This window comes from Sapajus apella, unplaced genomic scaffold (assembly GCF_009761245.1).
Source record: "Sapajus apella isolate SASKATOON/1434 unplaced genomic scaffold, GSC_monkey_1.0 scaffold61, whole genome shotgun sequence".
NCBI lineage: Eukaryota > Metazoa > Chordata > Mammalia > Primates > Cebidae > Sapajus > Sapajus apella.
Genome location: NW_022437001.1, coordinates 4,721,910 through 4,739,106, shown reverse-complemented (window position 1 = coordinate 4,739,106; position 17,197 = coordinate 4,721,910). Strand labels below are relative to the sequence as shown.

At 37.5% G+C, this 17,197-nt stretch overlaps 1 protein-coding gene and 1 long non-coding RNA gene across 3 annotated transcripts in view; both read right to left on the bottom strand.

Annotated features, from left to right (window-relative positions):
- The window catches only part of NR3C2 (nuclear receptor subfamily 3 group C member 2), a 357,173-nt gene that overhangs the window by 234,099 nt on the left and 105,877 nt on the right, over positions 1 to 17,197 (bottom strand). The window lies entirely within an intron of this gene.
- Positions 4,997 to 16,883, bottom strand: LOC116529057. The gene is made up of 3 exons (XR_004259358.1): positions 16,646 to 16,883; positions 15,801 to 15,803; positions 4,997 to 12,770 (listed from the first exon to the last, which is right to left on the bottom strand). It is a non-coding gene; the product is annotated as an uncharacterized LOC116529057 (long non-coding RNA).

The following is a 17,197-nucleotide window of genomic DNA, read 5'->3' as shown; positions in this document are numbered from 1 at the left end:
GCCTTAATAAATCAGAAATGTTTATTTTTATAATACAACAATTCTGGAATATGCCAGACTACAAAACAGTGAAGTTTGATTCCCCCTGTGGGAACACAATAGAACTCATTTTTCAATAATGTGTTTCATCTCTGAGTGTGGACTAGGAAGGATAATATTAAATGTTTAAGTTCCAAAAATAGGAAAAAAAATTAATGAAGTTTTATTTTCCAGTAAGTTCTAACAGATGGTTTCCAAACACTTTCATAGAGTTAAATGCATAATTTCACCCTATAAATAATGCTGTAAAACATTAAAAATAGATTTTAACACATATATCTTATGGGGCAAATGAAATGATAAAAGGAATTTTACAGTGGATAAACACACAGTTAAAGGATAATACTTGCTTACAACTGTGCGTCTCTTTTAATAGAATTAATGGATTAAATTTGACAGTTTTATAAACAACTCTTAAGACTATTTCCTTAATTTACATCTTAATATCTTAACATAGTAGAGGAAAGGCTTTCTCTTGAATATGAATATTTTTGTGATACTTTAGTGTTTTTAAATTCAATTTGTTTTCTATTTCAGCCTCACTGATAAGAAACCATGTTATAATCAAACGCTAAGAGAGTTAGCTATTATATTACTTTATTAGGTTAAAAATGCAAAAAAAAAAAAAAACCAAACTTGGCAAACAGAAATGAAACTATCATTGAAAGAATGTTTCCACTTAAGACAATTTTCTCTGTTGATTTCTCTCTGGGATTGGTCATTTTTGATGACTTCAGATCTACCTTACTATAGCAGTTAAAATGTGCTGTGTACTAGAAGGTGAAAATAAAATGGTGAGCTAAGGAAATCAATCAGTTATTACTATATGATTTTCAACAGAATGATAAAGTATGTTCAAAGTATTAACTCATAGACTCAGGAAGATCAAATGAGATTTGTAGGCTCCATCTGACAAATGAAGAGATGCAGAGAATGTGAGATGTGTGCACGACACAGAGCAACTACTTAAATATCTTTTATATCTAAATCATGAGAACTTGTACTTTATGAATGCCTTTATACACAAAGGCAAACACGCCCATGTGATCTTCATTCACGATTTCATCTTTATGTTTGTTTAACAATACATAATCATCTAGAGATGGTGCCAGCACTACCTTGAGGGTAGTCAGGAAACAGAACAAGCTTCTTCCCCAAAGGCAAAGGTAAAGCCACAAAGGATGAAAACAAATAGATCTTTTAAGGATGGTGGGTCCTACTGAATGAAGGAGAATGTTTTAGATAAGCTTATATATGGCAAAAAGAGCCCCAGCATAAAGCTAACTCTACATCATTAAAAAAAAAAATAAAAAAAAGAGGGCATTTGAAAATACTCTAAAAGAAAAAAAAGTTAGGACTGATACACAGAGGAACTAGAGAAGACAAGACCCCCAGGTGCAAGACCAGAGGAAAACACAAGGCAACAGGACTTAACAGAGACAGTGGGGAAGGCAATTCTCTAAGAGTGGATTTCTAAGTTTCGCCTATGAGGTCTGTGAGATACAATGCCTCTCTTTTTATCTCTACTACCAAATATTTAAGAAGCTTCACATTGTTTGGGTTCATTACAAGAACCCAAGGACATGCAAAGTTCCAAGTCTGGGTGTCTCTCAGGCTTGAGGGAGGCATCTGCTGATCTGCAGAGGTGAGCAGTCAGTCCTTTTTTTCTAGAAAGCGACAAATACAAACCCATACAAACACATCGGCAGCATCCAAATTAGGATCTGTGCCATTACGAATTATGGAGGAAAATTTCTAAAGAATAATAAACCCCCAAACATTTTGAACCCTAGAAATACGGTAGGGAAATTTGTTGCATATATGAATCCCAAAGATCTTAGTCTGTTTTCTACTTGAAAGCCACCAGCATATAAAGTTGATGTATTTACTCTAAACAACTACATGATCAGTACCAAGTTATGACAAAGGAACAGAAAGTTAAACATTGTGTTACTCGTGTGTGGACGCCAAAAAATAAGTTGATCTCTCATAGAAGCAAAAAGTAGAGCAGCGGATACTAGAGGCTGAGAAGGGTAGAGGGAAGGGGCAATTGGGAGAGATTTCTTAAAGGATACAAAATGACAGCTAAAAGAGAGGAGTAAATTCTAGTGTTCCATAGCACTGTGGGATGGCTACAGTTGACAATAATATGTTTCCAGGCCAGGCTTAGTGGCTCACTCCTATAATCCCAGCACTTTGGGAGGACAAAGTGGGTGATTACTTGAGCTCAGGAGTTTGAGACCAGCCTGAGCAACATGGTAAAACCCAATCTCTACCAAAAATACAAAAAATTAGCCAGACATGGTGGCATATGCCTGTGGTACCAGCTACTTGGGAGGATGAGATGGGAGGATCACTTGAGCCTGAAAGGTGGAGGTTGCAGTGAGCTGTGGTCATGCCACTGCACTCCAGTCTGGGCAACAGAGTGAGACCCTGTCTCTCACTCTCTCTTTCTCTCTCTCTCTCTCTCTCTCTCTCTCCATATATATATACACACACACACACACACACACACACACACACATATATATATATATATATATATACACACACACACACACATATAGATATATATAAAATACATACATATAATCACAAATAGCTGAAAGGAGCATATTGAATGTTCCTAATACAAAAAAAAAGGTTGAGATGATGGATATAATTACCTGATCTGATCACTACACATTATATGTATCAAAACATCACTATGCACTCTATGAATAAGTATGATTATTATGTGTCAATTTAAAACATTGTGTAAAAAAAAAGAAAAAAAATAGGGGATGGACACCACCATTTATAACTATTGTGTACTGGAAAAACAATACATGAAATGGAAAACAAACGTGATGTCAACCTCTTAAAACTGTTTAAAACTAGTTATTTAATAAATATTGAATATATACTCTATAGTTATGAACAAAACACAATTTTGCCCTTAAAGAACCCACAATCTAGTAAGAAGAGATCCACATACACATGGTTAAAACATGCAGTGTTTTTATGAATGGATTTAGACTTCAGAAATCTTACCTCTTTTTACAGACCCTGAAAGATTATGGGGATTGTCCAAGTTCCCATGGCTACAAGTAGCCATGTGGTATGGAAACTTAAATTATTTGACTCCTTATTTATCTCATCATAGTAATTATAAATCTCATAGAATGTGTTAAGTGAACAATTAGATGATAATATCTGACATCGTAAACATTTAATAACAATGGTAAATAAATAAAAAATGAGCAAACAGAAAATAAAGACTTTCCAAGGGTGGGAGTGGAGGAAATAATGAGGAAAAAAAAATCACAGGGCTTAAAAAATACTATTCCTGCTTCTTAAGGCCTATGAACAAATATAATTATTTCATCATAACTAGAATTATTTTTAAAATTAACTAAATTTTAAGATACTTCTTCCTAAACCACTTACACAGACATATGCTAGAATTTAAATTACTTCATTCCAGTGTGTCTTTTAATCACTCCACTTGCATATATCAATTCCTCTGGCTTCCTGGTGCTCATTTCATCATACTTTCCCAAGCAAAACCACACCTGTGCTTACATCCAGGGTTTCATCTACTCCACACCTGCATCCATGCAGCTGAAAATAGCTAGATGAAACTCATCCAAGATTATGGGTCTCATTTTAAGGCCAACAAATGCACGTGAACCTAGAGGACTGCCCAGAAATCTCCCAGGCATCACACTGCATTTCCCTGCTCTATTCATTGTCACATGGACCTACAAAACTATTTATACAATCTCCTTTAACAGAGAAAACAAAGGTGATTTTAAGAGTGTTCATAAGTCTCCACCAGCCAGCACAATTGCTCATCTGCACTTGCTGGGCCTGTATATTCCGTTCCCTCAAGTTTCTACAGATGACCCAAAGACGCTTCTAACTAATATCAATCTTCGCCTCCTATGTCAGCTCCCCACATTCTCATGCCTGCTCAGAAATGATGCTCCACTTCAATTTCCTCCTTTTAGTTCTTCTGGTTCATGTCTATTAGCATATGTGCATGCTATTACTTCTTTAACATAATTTCTTTGTAAGAAAGAAGACTTCGATCCCATCTCCCCTGCCAGTGACCATTAATTTCTCTTCTTTGCAGCAAAACCACAGACAGAATTTTCTGTGCTCCCCGTCTCCAGTTTCTCTTCTCCCATACTCTCATGATCCCAATCCCTGCACATGGTCACCCACAGCAAAGCTGCTTACCATTGTCACCAGTAGCCTTCACAGTCTAAATCTAATGGATGATTCTTAGTTCTTGCCTTATCTAACTTTATAACCTGCAGCATCAGACATGTTTGATCCCACTCTCCTTGAAATATGTTGTTTGCTTTCCAGACAGGATACGCTTTTTGTTTTCCTTCTAATCCTTAGGCTGTACTTTTCAATCTCTTTTGCCAATTCCTCCTTATCTTCCCATTGGGTTGAACTGCTCTTGGATCTTTTCTCCATTCTCTTGGTAACCTCATTCAGCTCTATTCTTATGACTCTCAAATTAGTATCTCCAAACCAAACTTCTGCCCAGATTCTGAAATCCAACCATCTACTCATCATATCCACTTAAACGTCTAATAGGCACCTCAACATAGCCAAGAAAACATAGTTCTCCCCCAAAACCTGCAGCAATCTTCCCCATCTGGGTTAATGACAATCACATTCTTGCAGCTTCTCAAACACAATCCCTGGAGTCATCTTTGTTTGTTTGTTTTGAGATGGAGTTTCGCTCTTGTTGCCCAGGTTGAAGCGCAATGGTACAACCTCGGCTCACCACAACCTCTACCTCCTGTGTTCAAGTGATTCTCCAGCCTCAGCCTCCGAGTAGCTGGGATTACAGGGACACACCACCACACCTGGCTAATTTTGTATTTTTAGTAGAAATGGGGTTTTTCCATGTTGGTCAGGCTGGTCTTGATCTCTCGAACTCAGGTAATCCGCCTCCTTGGCCTCCCAAAGTGCAGGGATTGCAGGTGTGAGCCACCACACCCAGAAGAGTCATCTTTTTCTCTCTCACACTTCACATCAGCAGATCCAATCAACTACCATCAAAATACCTCCAGAACTGGTCACCTCTCACCACCTCAATCACTACCACAATGTTCAAGCAATCACCAAGTGAATTACTGCAATAGTATCCTAACAGAATTCCATACCTTGGCCCCTGGCCCCTAGTATCACATAGCAGCCAGAGTAATCTTGAGACATATGAGTCAGATGCCATTCATTTCCTCAAAAGTTTCCAATTGTCCAAGTGACAACATAAGTCCTAGTGGCCTACAGAGGCCTACATGAGAAGGCCCTATTAATCACCCTATTACCAATTACACTACACTCTTGCTTAGTCTGCACCAGCCAGACTGGCCTCCTTGATGATTCTGCAATGTGCCAAAATACTCCTGCTTAGGACATTTGCATCTGCTACTCACTCTGCCTGGAATGTTCTTCCCCCAGAAGTTGTATAACTATCTCCTTTACAATTTTCACACAGTTGCTCAAACATCAACTTCTCAGTGAGGCCTCTACTGATCATGTAGTACTTTCTAAAGCAGTACTCATGCATGCACACGCACGTGCATGCACACACAGTGATGCTTATGATTTAATACTATATTTTGGGGCAACATGTATCACCACTTAACATATCACATTTTACTTTTTAAATTTGTTTATTGTGTAGTGGTGTACTGGAGACTTATCAAAATAGCACTGATTGTTTGCTTGACTCTACTGTGACATATCCTAGCATCTAGTACAGTTCCTGGCATATAGTAGGTACTAAAATACTAAAGGAATGAAAGAATGAATTTTTGTGAAAGCCACTTGCAAAAGTATACTAAGAAGGTACAAAACTGTATCTCATTATACAAGTTATATACAGTTGTATATGATACTCTCCCTGTTAAATAACGCCACATTCATTATTCAAATAAATGTCTCATAAAATGATAATTCAACTTAGCTATATTGGCATTTTCCCAAGCAAATAATCAGACTTTTTAAGTTGATATTTTCTTGGTTCAGAGTTACGTTTAGTTTTGCATTTCATTTATAAAAAGGATTTTTTTTTTAAATGGGAGAAGCGTATGTCTTTTGTTAAAGAGCAGTAGCCCAATTAAATATTACCAAAGAAAAATTCTTTTTACTTTTAGAATGATTCACCTTTGAACTACTAGAAGCTGTACACATAGACAATAAATGCATCATTAACCCACAACAAATAAAATTAACACTCTTCAAAGGCAAGAAATAGTAAAATGGTGCTCTTAATTACTTGTTTAAATGACCCAGGACTTTTTTATTACCAACTGCAGGGAATAAGCCACACCGAAATGAGACAGAACATGATGGATAATTTACCAGAGAAAGGAAACATCTGAGTATTTAGAAAATCCTTGGGCTATGGTCCAACAGCGTTCCTCCTGTGAGTATTAAGCAGACTTACTGCGATCTATTAAAACACACAAAAAAAACACAACCACTTTAAACATACTTAGCCCTGAAATACCTCAAATTGTAAACAAGTCCATTTCACTCAGTACAAGTTTTATGTATAAAAATATTTCTGAACCATCCAATGTGTAATATTGTGAGAAAATTAACATAGTAGAGGACTATAATATGCTTTGGTATGTTCCATAATAGATCTTATATCAATTGAAAAATCTCTAATGTTTTGTAAGCTAAAAACTACTAATAAAATATTATTATAAATTTTGCAAAATGCTAAAATCTTTTTAAATCCAAGGACAATCCTATGAGGTAGGTATTATTGGTCATGCTTTAAAAATATAAGAAAACTGAACTTCAGTGATATACTCAAGAACACAATTAGTAAGGTGGGAAAATGGTCCCAGCTTCTGACTCTGAATTCTCCACCATTCCATTAAGAACTCTGCTGGGTTCTCAAAGGTTCTTCAGTTATCATTTTATAAACTTTATTTGCTTAGAAGTCTGCTTTAATCTTACCTACTCCAGCCTGGCTTTCTTCTTCCTGTACGTATTCTGTCTTCCAAAGATGGTAAATATATCCCCAGGCAATTCTCTTGCTAAGTTCAACAGTAAAAACTAAGATCCCTAAATCCCACAGCAAGCCTTCCTTGCTAGCATAAACTTGTGAGTTTTATTAAAATGGCTAATATAAAATGTGCATTACATCTTTTCAAGGAGGAAGGTAGGTGATGGAAGGGTCTCATTTATAGAAGCTGTAAATATTCCAACTTTGATTCAAAAGTTGGAGGTGTTTTTTTATTATTGGAGCAAGTACACAGTACTACAATTCCACGTGTGACTAAGGAATCACAAATTCTACGGAGGGCAAGTAAGACTGGACTCAGTTAAAAGAAACTACAAAAAGACTATATGGGGGAAAGATCTTCAAAAGCCATATGATCCCATACTTTGAGGTGAAAATGAAAGACATGAGCAAGTATGACAAGAGAGAGAGGAAGCATCCACCTTTCCACACTTCACCAGAAATCAACAGTTACACCATTGTTAAGTTTGTAGACAGATAATTTGATCCTCAAAAATATACTTAATTGCTAACTTATAATTCAATTTTAACATGAAATTCAACCAGCAAGATCACTGGACCCAGGGTGGGGTAAAAACTACAGATGTTTTATTTTAAAATATTTTTAAAGCATTTTTAAGCTTTTTGTAAAGTTTGCCAACGTTAGTGTTCCAAGGTGAGAGAGTTCTTCAGAGAAAAGGAAACAGTGACACACAGCTAAGTGGTCCAGGCTAGTGTTTTACTATTGTCCATTATTTTATTGTTTTAATGGTATGCAAGCCGTCAATCCTTAAAAGAGGAACTACTCAAGCTTTTTTTTTTTTCTTTAGGGCTTGCAGGATTTTGACACCAACTGCTTACATAATGTATACATTTAAATGATACATTAGAGACAAGGACTGACAGACTTAACCTTTGTGATGGTGAAGCTTCACCACTACCAACAATGTCTTCCTTTCACGAAGGAAGCTTGTACCACAGGGCTTATGTATTTTATTGTCTAATGCTGCCACAAACCAGTAAATTAAAGATATGGCAAAATATCTGTGACAAAAGTCAAACATTGCTTTATAAATTACATGAGCATGAGAGAGAAAACCAGTATCATAAATGACTGGATCATTCGTAAAACCATAAATTTATCATGAAAATTTATATTTTTTTGATATACACTATTTTTATTTTTTCTAAAAAATGAATCTGCTGTGTAAATTAATAGAAAAGTAAGAATAATTCAAAGAGCTCGGTAATACAAATATCACAATGTATTTATAAAACAATTTTAAAAGATCTAAAATAAGTTTAAAAGATTTAAAATAATACTTTAAATTCTTCTTTATGGATATGTCATCTAAGAAAAGTCCCTGGTTGAATAAGAATTATTTTTGATTATTCAGTTCTAGATTTTCAGATCTTCATAAGTAGATATTACATAATGGGAAGAAATTAAAAGTAAATTGGAAAAAGATGTGAGTGGGGTTAGGATATTAAATCTTCAACAATCAGTGTAGCTCAATAGGAATATAAATAAAAATATCTTACTTTCTCAATTCTAAGTAATGATTAATAGTACAATGCAGCATTGATTCACCTGGGAAAAAAGAAACCTATATTATGTACTTAATGATAGAAAGAAATATTTCAATTTGTGAAATGTCAAAAATTGGAGGGGAGGTTTTAAAAGTACAGTTTAAAATTAAGGATGTGTAACTAACGTGGTTGAAGATATATGAATCCTGAAATGGGAGTTCAACCTTATTCAGTCCCGACCTAAAAACAAAAATCCTAATCAGATCATGGGAACAATTATTGTGGCAACAGTGGTGTTCTGGAGCACCTCCAAAGGTATGGTCGTGATGGTTTCTGGAATGCCCATTCTTCCCCATAGTCAGTAATGGGATGATAACATCCAGGCACTGGAGTTCCCAAAGTCCCTCTGCAATGACCTCCTGATGATTTTACTAAATGAAGTGATAAAAGAGTAATGGAACAGTAGTGCATACACTTGAACAACAGTGGGGGCATGTTGTCACAGCAATGAAATACAAATTGTTGTTCTTGCTAGTAGTTGACTTATTAGTACTACTACTAAGCTGAGATGAAATTGTGTGGTCTTATCTCTCAGCACAGACTTAACCTGCTTGGCTTTACTCTCTCTGGTTCCCTTATATCTGCCCTCTCACATACACTCTCTGACCTATATGTAGGGCTATACAGCTGAACCACCCAGCAGCATGTGCACCCGCATGTTAATGGCAAGGTGCTTTCCTATCCTTAGCCCCTAAAGCCTCCTCCTTCTCATGGGGGGATTTTAGTCTTTGCAATTGTCTTTTGTTGCCTTAATACTATGCCCCAGCTTGTCCATTTCCAGAGGCAATAGAGGGGCCCAGAAGCTCTGGGTTTATTTCAACACTGGCTTGCTCAGGATTTTGCCATTTGTAGCCAAGCCTCCTTTGCTAAAACAGTGTCTGGAGTGATGAGGAAAGAGACGGCAGCAGCAGCTGTGGAAGGAACAGATCTTTCTACTGCCCTCTTTGCCTGTAGCAACATAAACCCACATCATATGGTGGCATGAAGGGGGTGGAGACTCTATTTCCCAATGTAGAAGAGGGGAGAAGGAGGGGAGGAATCAGCATGGGAAAGAAGGTATGCGTAGGGCAAAGAAAGGCATTCATGTGACACAAGACAAATCTGCTCCCCACACGAAAACTTCACAAATTCTCATTCTTGCAAGGTGGGCACAATTATGTTCAAAAGTGGGGAAAGACAGAAAGCCAAGGCCCTGACTTTCAAGGAGATCCCAGCATCTTCCTTGGCATTCTCCTGCCGAAGAAACACAAATGATGACCAACTCAGTTCGGCACAAAGGGAATCAGAGCACCATGCCCCCTCAAAAGACCTCTCCGGAATAACAGCAACCAGACTTCTGTCCTCTCCTCTGTATTCAGGAGTTACCTACCCAGCCAACCTGGATTCTTAAATTGGTATCCTTTAGTCTGATTAGTAGAGGTCATCACGAATACAGAACTATATTCAACTTTCAATCAACAAAGGAAAGAAACTAGTAACAAGTTAAGTACCACCAACGAGGCCTACCTGTGCTAGCCTAAAGAATTTATTCAAAGCCTCACTGCCAGTACATGGAGAAGCACAAATTCAAACCCAGGGCTTTCTGAGTCCAAATGAATTCTTGGTGACTTCAAAGCCAGACTTTAATGCGCAGGTTCACCGAGTCTCCAAACATACTTCTGCTAGATTTCTTGATGATAAAACTATGTTATTTTCTCCCCTTTCATTCTTTACCTTTGTAGACATCTAAAACCTCTAAATTCATTTTAAAAACTAGAAAATAAGATAGTGTGAGGAAGGTCAATCATAGGTCAAAGCTGCAAACACCTTCAGGGGTCTGGAAACTGGTCACATACATGAAGAAGCCAACTGCGTGTGAGACTCCAGGGCGTGTGGGGGTCACTGGTGGATGGAACAGCACAGTGATACCCCTCTACGCCCGAGGGCACGAGGTCTACAGAATTTTCTAATGTAAGAACCACGAGGATTGTGTATTTATTCTTTTTTCATCAATCTTTCTTTTCTGTTCTTTCTCTGCTACTGATTCAATCTTAGAATGCACTACACAATATTAACTATGTTTTAAGCTTCTTAAGGCCCTCACCAGAAGCAGATATTGGCATTATGCTTTCTGTACAGCCAAGAACTATGAACCAATTAAACCTCTTGTCTTTATAAAATTACCCAGTCTCAAGTACTCCTTTATGGTAATGCAAAAGGATTAATTCAGTATATACAAGAAATATATATACTGTCCAAAATGGGTCAATGGAATTAGATCTAATCCCAATCTTTGTCATTTATAAGGTTTCTTGACAAGTGCAAAAGGAAAAAACATGTCACTTTGCTAGTAGTAAAAGTTATACCTAGAAATCTTTGAAATTTTCTTCTTATAAGAAAAAAGAAGCAGGTGGGATAAAAGAAAAACTAAAATGAATATGAAAATAGGTTTCCCAAGGATGAAAAGAATCTGCAGAGCAAGAGTTTAGGAAAATCCCCTCACAGGGCTACATCCATCAATATAATGGTGTAGTATAAAGAGGCGACAATGCCTTTCAAGTGTAAATATTACATTTAATGACCAAGGTAATTCTCCCCATTCAAAAAATAAAGACACATCAATTAGAAAACTTACATATCAGAGGTATTCCCAGGATGAAAGTTACATAAATGATATATCTACAAAGTTTCAAAGTACAGTTTAAATTGAACTTTTTCTTCTACACTTATGTAAAAATTCTAGAAATCCTATGAAAAGCTGCCATTTCCATAAATATATATGCATAGACTTTCATTTTAGAAACAGAAAGAAGCAACTCCCTAGTAAAGAGAAATGGTGACAATGTGAAGGGAGATAGTATCTATATATTCTGATGTTTCATATCCAGATGAACAAAGGATGTGATAAGATGAAGCATAACATTTTACAGACGACATCTGAGCTTGTCGCATACCAAGTACCATCTCTTATTACCGAGTAATAAGAAAAACTGTCAACTCGCACGTTGGTGCTCATTCATTCTTCTTCATAGCCCCATCTCATGAGGTTGAAGAGATGCAGTAAAGCTATCTGCTTTGTACATTATTTGTTTTAAAAAATTCTAAAAATCTGATGGTTTATCAGGGTATTAAAAGAAAATTTAGGAGAATCATTCCATAAACTCTGAATTGGAAAGAATTTTCTAAAACCAGAAATCCTAAAGATACTTACAAACTTGAAAATAGTATTAATGCCAAGTATCTCTGTAAAACTATAAAAAAGAAGTATTGTGATAATGAACATATTAAAAATCATTAATCTGTAAACTGAGTGAATCGTATAGTATGTGAATTATATCTAAATAAAACTCAGAAAAAGAAATATGTTCAATAAATCTATGCCAGCACATTATCATGGCAACAAATAACTGCAAATAATAATTACCTCACTTTTTTTGCCCAAGATTATAGTACTTATGCTGATCACTACCTCTGGTAATGTAAAGAGATTCAATCTTTTAGGAGGACATTTTTTGTTTTAAAATGAAACCATTACAATGTAACCTTTGATGTACAAATTGACTGGGAATGTCTTTTTTCCCTGATACCTAGATGATATCTCTATGAATATACATGCCTCCCATTTATGAAGTTTGGGAGAACATTCACAGTAGTTATCTCTGAAAGGTTTGCTTGCTTTTGCTTTTTTATTTGTGTCAAAATGCTCTGTACCAAAATACAGACTGTCCTTAGTATGCTAACATCTGCAGAGAATCTTAGTCAAAACATCACACATGCATAGTAAGACTAGGGTAATGTTTCCATGTGACTTTAGAGCCTTGCTTCTCACACTGAGATACTGGTGTTACAAAGGACCTCCAGTGCAATGGAGTGTTAGAGATAGTCATGGGATACAAGTATTATCTCTTTATGGAATATCAATTTGATTTGGTTTTAGAGAAAGTTTTTATTTTCCTCCAAAGGGTTCTTTTGGAATGTCTGTTAGTGTGTGGCTGTGTCTGTGTCTGTGTGTCTGTGTGTGTGTTGAGATAAGGCTATACATAAAACCCCTACTTTTCCATGTTTACTAACTTGTATATTTTTCATTCACACACACACACACACACACACACACACACACACACACACACACACACTCTGGATAAAAAATAACTTTCTGGCTTGGCACAGTGGTTCAGGCCCGTAATCCCAGGGCTTTGGGAAGCCAAGTTGGGTGGATTGCTGGAGCCCAGGAGCTCGAGACCAGCCTGGGCAACCTGGAGAAACTCCCTTTCTACTAAAAAAAAAAAAACAAAAAAAAAATTAGCCAGGTGTGGTGGTATGTGCCTTTGGTCCCAGCAAATTGGGAGGCTAAGGTGGGAGAATTGCTTGAAGCCAGGAAGTGGAAATCGCAGTCAGTCGAGATCACACCATGCCACTGCACGCTAGCCTGGACCACAGAAAAAAAAAACAAAAATAAACCAACAAAAGAAAGCCTTTCTATGTTATGAACAACCAGAAAAGTTATCATTTTTGTATCATCAACTCATCTCTAAATAACTAGTCTCCCATTCCTAGCACACACACAAACATGCACACACACATATACACAACTCTGATTTTAAGCTGGGCACATTGCTGTTTACCTAAAAGACTACATTTCCCAGTTTCCTTTGTAGCTAGATATAACCACGTGACTAAGTTCTAGCCAATAAGATATAAACAGAGCTATCACTAGGAACTTCCAGAAAGTCTCCTTAAAATCTCCCTAGTGATTGGAGAATGAAAAGTTGGAAGGACCACGAGTCTCCAAAGATTATGCAAAGTCCCATATGCTAGTCCCACACAACCATCTTCTAGGCTCTTCTACATGAGAGAAATATGTTATTTAAACCACAATTTTTCTGTATGTATAACTGAACCTACCCCTAGCTGATATAAAATTGAGAAAAGCAAGGCAGTATTAGTGTGAGAGTTGTTTCAATGTGAGTCAGATACATTTTTGTCACAAGAACAGACTGTATCTAGGACCTAGCCCACTGGATCAGTCCTTGTCTGCTGGAATTAGTAATTTCAAGGTTGGTCCTAGGAAGCTCACAAAGCTAGCTTTTTTTGAAACTAGCTTGGAAAGACTGGACAAAAATCATGTTTATTTCTACTTTTGATTACACACTTTAAAAATAAATTTTAAATTTATTTTAAATTGAGAATATGGTTTGATAATTAGAAAACAAATTGTGAAGTTGAAATAACCTTGGAGAATATGAGAGACAATAAGGTGAACATGCCAACAACCAGATGTCATCAAGTACCATAACTGACTTGAGCATAAAGATTACACAAGCCTTCAGAAAAATCATGAAGAATACTAGAAACATTTATCGATAAAATGAAAAAGGCTTTGATTAAGAGAAAGTACAAGAGCATTAAAAAAATGCTTAAAACATCTTTTAAGGCTAGTTATAGAACTTACACAAATGGGCCGGGCATGATGGTTCACGCCTGTAATCCCAGCACTTTGGGAGGCCTAGGTGGGCATATCACCTGTCAGGAGTTTGAGACCAGCCTGGCCCACATGGCAAAATCCCGTCTCTACTAAAAATACAAAAATTAGCCGGTTGTGGTGGCAGATGCCTGTAATCACAGCTACTCAGCAGGCTGAGGCAGGAGAATTGCCTGAACCTGAGAAGTAGAGGTTGCAGTGAGCCGAGACTGCACCACTGCATGTTGTCCTGGATGACAGAAGGAGACTCCATCTCAGAAACAAACAAACAAAAACTTACACAAATGAGGAAGTACACATAACAGATTTTGGCATTGATGTAATGATAATATATTCTAGATGGCAAAGAGAAGAAGCAAGCAATCTAAAAGGTTAAAAAAAAGTTGTCTGTAGCTATCAGACAGATTATCAGAAAACATTCATGAACTAGTGTTTTAGTTTGCTAGGGTTGCCTTAAAGTATCACCAACGACATGGCTGAAACTACAGGAATGTATTGTCACTGTTTTGGAGGCTAGAAGTCCAAGTTCAAGATGTTGGCAGGGTTGGGTTACTCCTGAGAGTTATGGGGGAGAATGTCCTCCATGCTTCTCTCCTAGCTTCTGGTGTTTTGCTGGCGATCTTTAGCATTCTGGGCTCCTGTTGCATCACTCCAATCTCTGCCTTCATCCTCACGTGGCATTCTTGCTCTGTGGGTATCTCTGTCCAATTTCCCCTTTTTATAAAGACTCTAGTTATATTAGATTAGGGGCCACTCTATTCCAGTATGACCTCATTGTAACTAATTACATCTACAATGACCTTATTTCCAAACAAGGTCACATTTGATGTATTAGGGGTTAGTACTTCAACCTATAAATTGGGGCAGAAGTCAGGGTGGGAGAAGATAACTCAGCCCATAAGGACTTGTAACAGACCAATTGATTCTTATTCTTTCCCATGATAGCTGGATTAAAGCTGGTGGATGTTAACAATGTACCATTTAATTTTGATCTATGACTTGTATTTATTTATGTACATCTCTGAGACATGTAAACTTACAAAGTAGGTGATCATGAAACAATTGAAATAAATACTAAACAAATGCTTAACTACCAAGGAGTTTCTAGTTGTAATGAGAAAATTCAGACACCTGCACAGCTGGGGGCCACATCCCAAGCAGGTAAAACTACAGGAGTGGTCACCCACAGAACTATTGTTCGGTCTGAACACAACAGCAGCCACTGATTCATCCACTGAGAGCATAGTCTCAAGTACTTCAGAGTGCCCAGTGTATTCAGCTAAATTGGTAAAATTTATTTAAAGTAATATTAGAATTGCTTGAATATTCTTTTTTTTTTTTTTTTTTTTTTTTTGAGACAGAGTCTTACTCTGTCCCTAGGCTAGAGTGCAGTGGCACAATCTCGGCTCACTGCAATCTCCGCCTCCCGGGTTCAAGTGAGTAGCTGGGACTACAGGCATGCGCCACCACACCCAATTAATTTTTGTATTTTTAGTAGAGATGGGGTTTCACCATGTTGGCCAGGATGGTCTCGATCTCTTGACCTCATGATCCACCCACCTCGGCATCCCAAAGTGCTGGGATTACAGGCGTGAGCCACTGAGTCTGGCCCAAGTATTCACTATTTTTAAAAACTTAAGAAAATGATTTTAAAAGGCTGCCTTCCTCACTATACAGCTGTACCCCCTGGAATGTTCTGGTCAGTTTTCAATTTCAATTTCAGGGTTAGAGAGCATTTTGGCTATGTGTCTAAAAAGTAATTAAAAAAAAACCTTTATAACCTATAATGCTACTTCTGAGATTTTACCATAAGAAAATCATAAAGAAAAATGTTTATACATGAAAAATTGTTCATTGTAGTGTTATTTACAACACTGAAAACATGAAAAAACAGTTGTCAGAGAAAAAGGAATGGTTAGAAAATCATAGTATACCCAAGTATATTACACAAAACCATACTATACTATGCAACTGAGACTGAATAACATATAAAGTTACTGATTTTTGTTTTGTTACCTTCCTATAATTCCTTTTCTTTCCAAAGGCCAAGCATGCTCTATCCCTCTCTTGCCTTGAGTGATGGTGTTTCAGAGAGTCAGACAGAGGATGCTATGGCTCACAGACAACCTGACTTCTGACATCTGACATCTTCTGGCAGTCCTAGAGGGGATCTGTGCTCCTAGAGGGGATCAGACCAAGTGTTCCTATGGGTGGCTTTGAGAGCTGCAGGTGATGGCAGCATTAAAGAGATCTATGTCAAGAACAGGGAAGCCCTAAGGCAGTGGTGGCACTTTAGGAGAAAAGGGCTACATGCTAGGACTATGCAGGCAGAGCCCCATGTTCCAAAGGTCACAGATCTGACAGGATTCTCATGCCCAGGAGGGCACCAAAGACATGGAGCGATCAAACTCAGAAGGATCACGGAGGCTTGGATAATGGGAATTTTAGTGGTGAAAGCATAATTGGAGGCCTCCATAGTGCTATGAAAGTGTGCGCGCGCGCACACACGCGCACACACACACACACACCATGGAATCTTTGCAAGGCCCCGGGAGAAGCAAGCTACAACTGAGAAACTGAACATCCCTCTCCCTAACCTGACAGAGCAGTTTTCTAGATTTTGGATGAAAGCAAGTACAGGTATCTTGCATAGCCTAGTTCCTGGATTAAGAATTATACATATTACCTAACCATTAAAATGGTATAAAAACATAATTATGAAAGGTTACGTTTTGTTTTCTCTCTCTCTCTTTGCTTTTTGAGACAAGGTCACACTCTGTTGCCCAGGCTGAGTGTAGTGGCATGATCATGGCTCACCGTAGCCTCCAACTCCCAGGCTCAAGCAATCCTTCTGTCTGAGCTTCATGAGTATCTGGGACTACAGGCATATGCCACCATGCCTGGCTAATTGTTTTACATTTATTGTAGAGATGGGGTCTGGCCATGTTGCCCAGTCTGGTCTTGAACTCCTAGGCTGAAGCACCCCTCCCACCATGGTCTCCCAAAGTGCTGGGACTACAGGCATGAGCCACCACACCCAGCCAAGAAGTTTTCGCACTATAATGTTAGGGAGAAAAAAG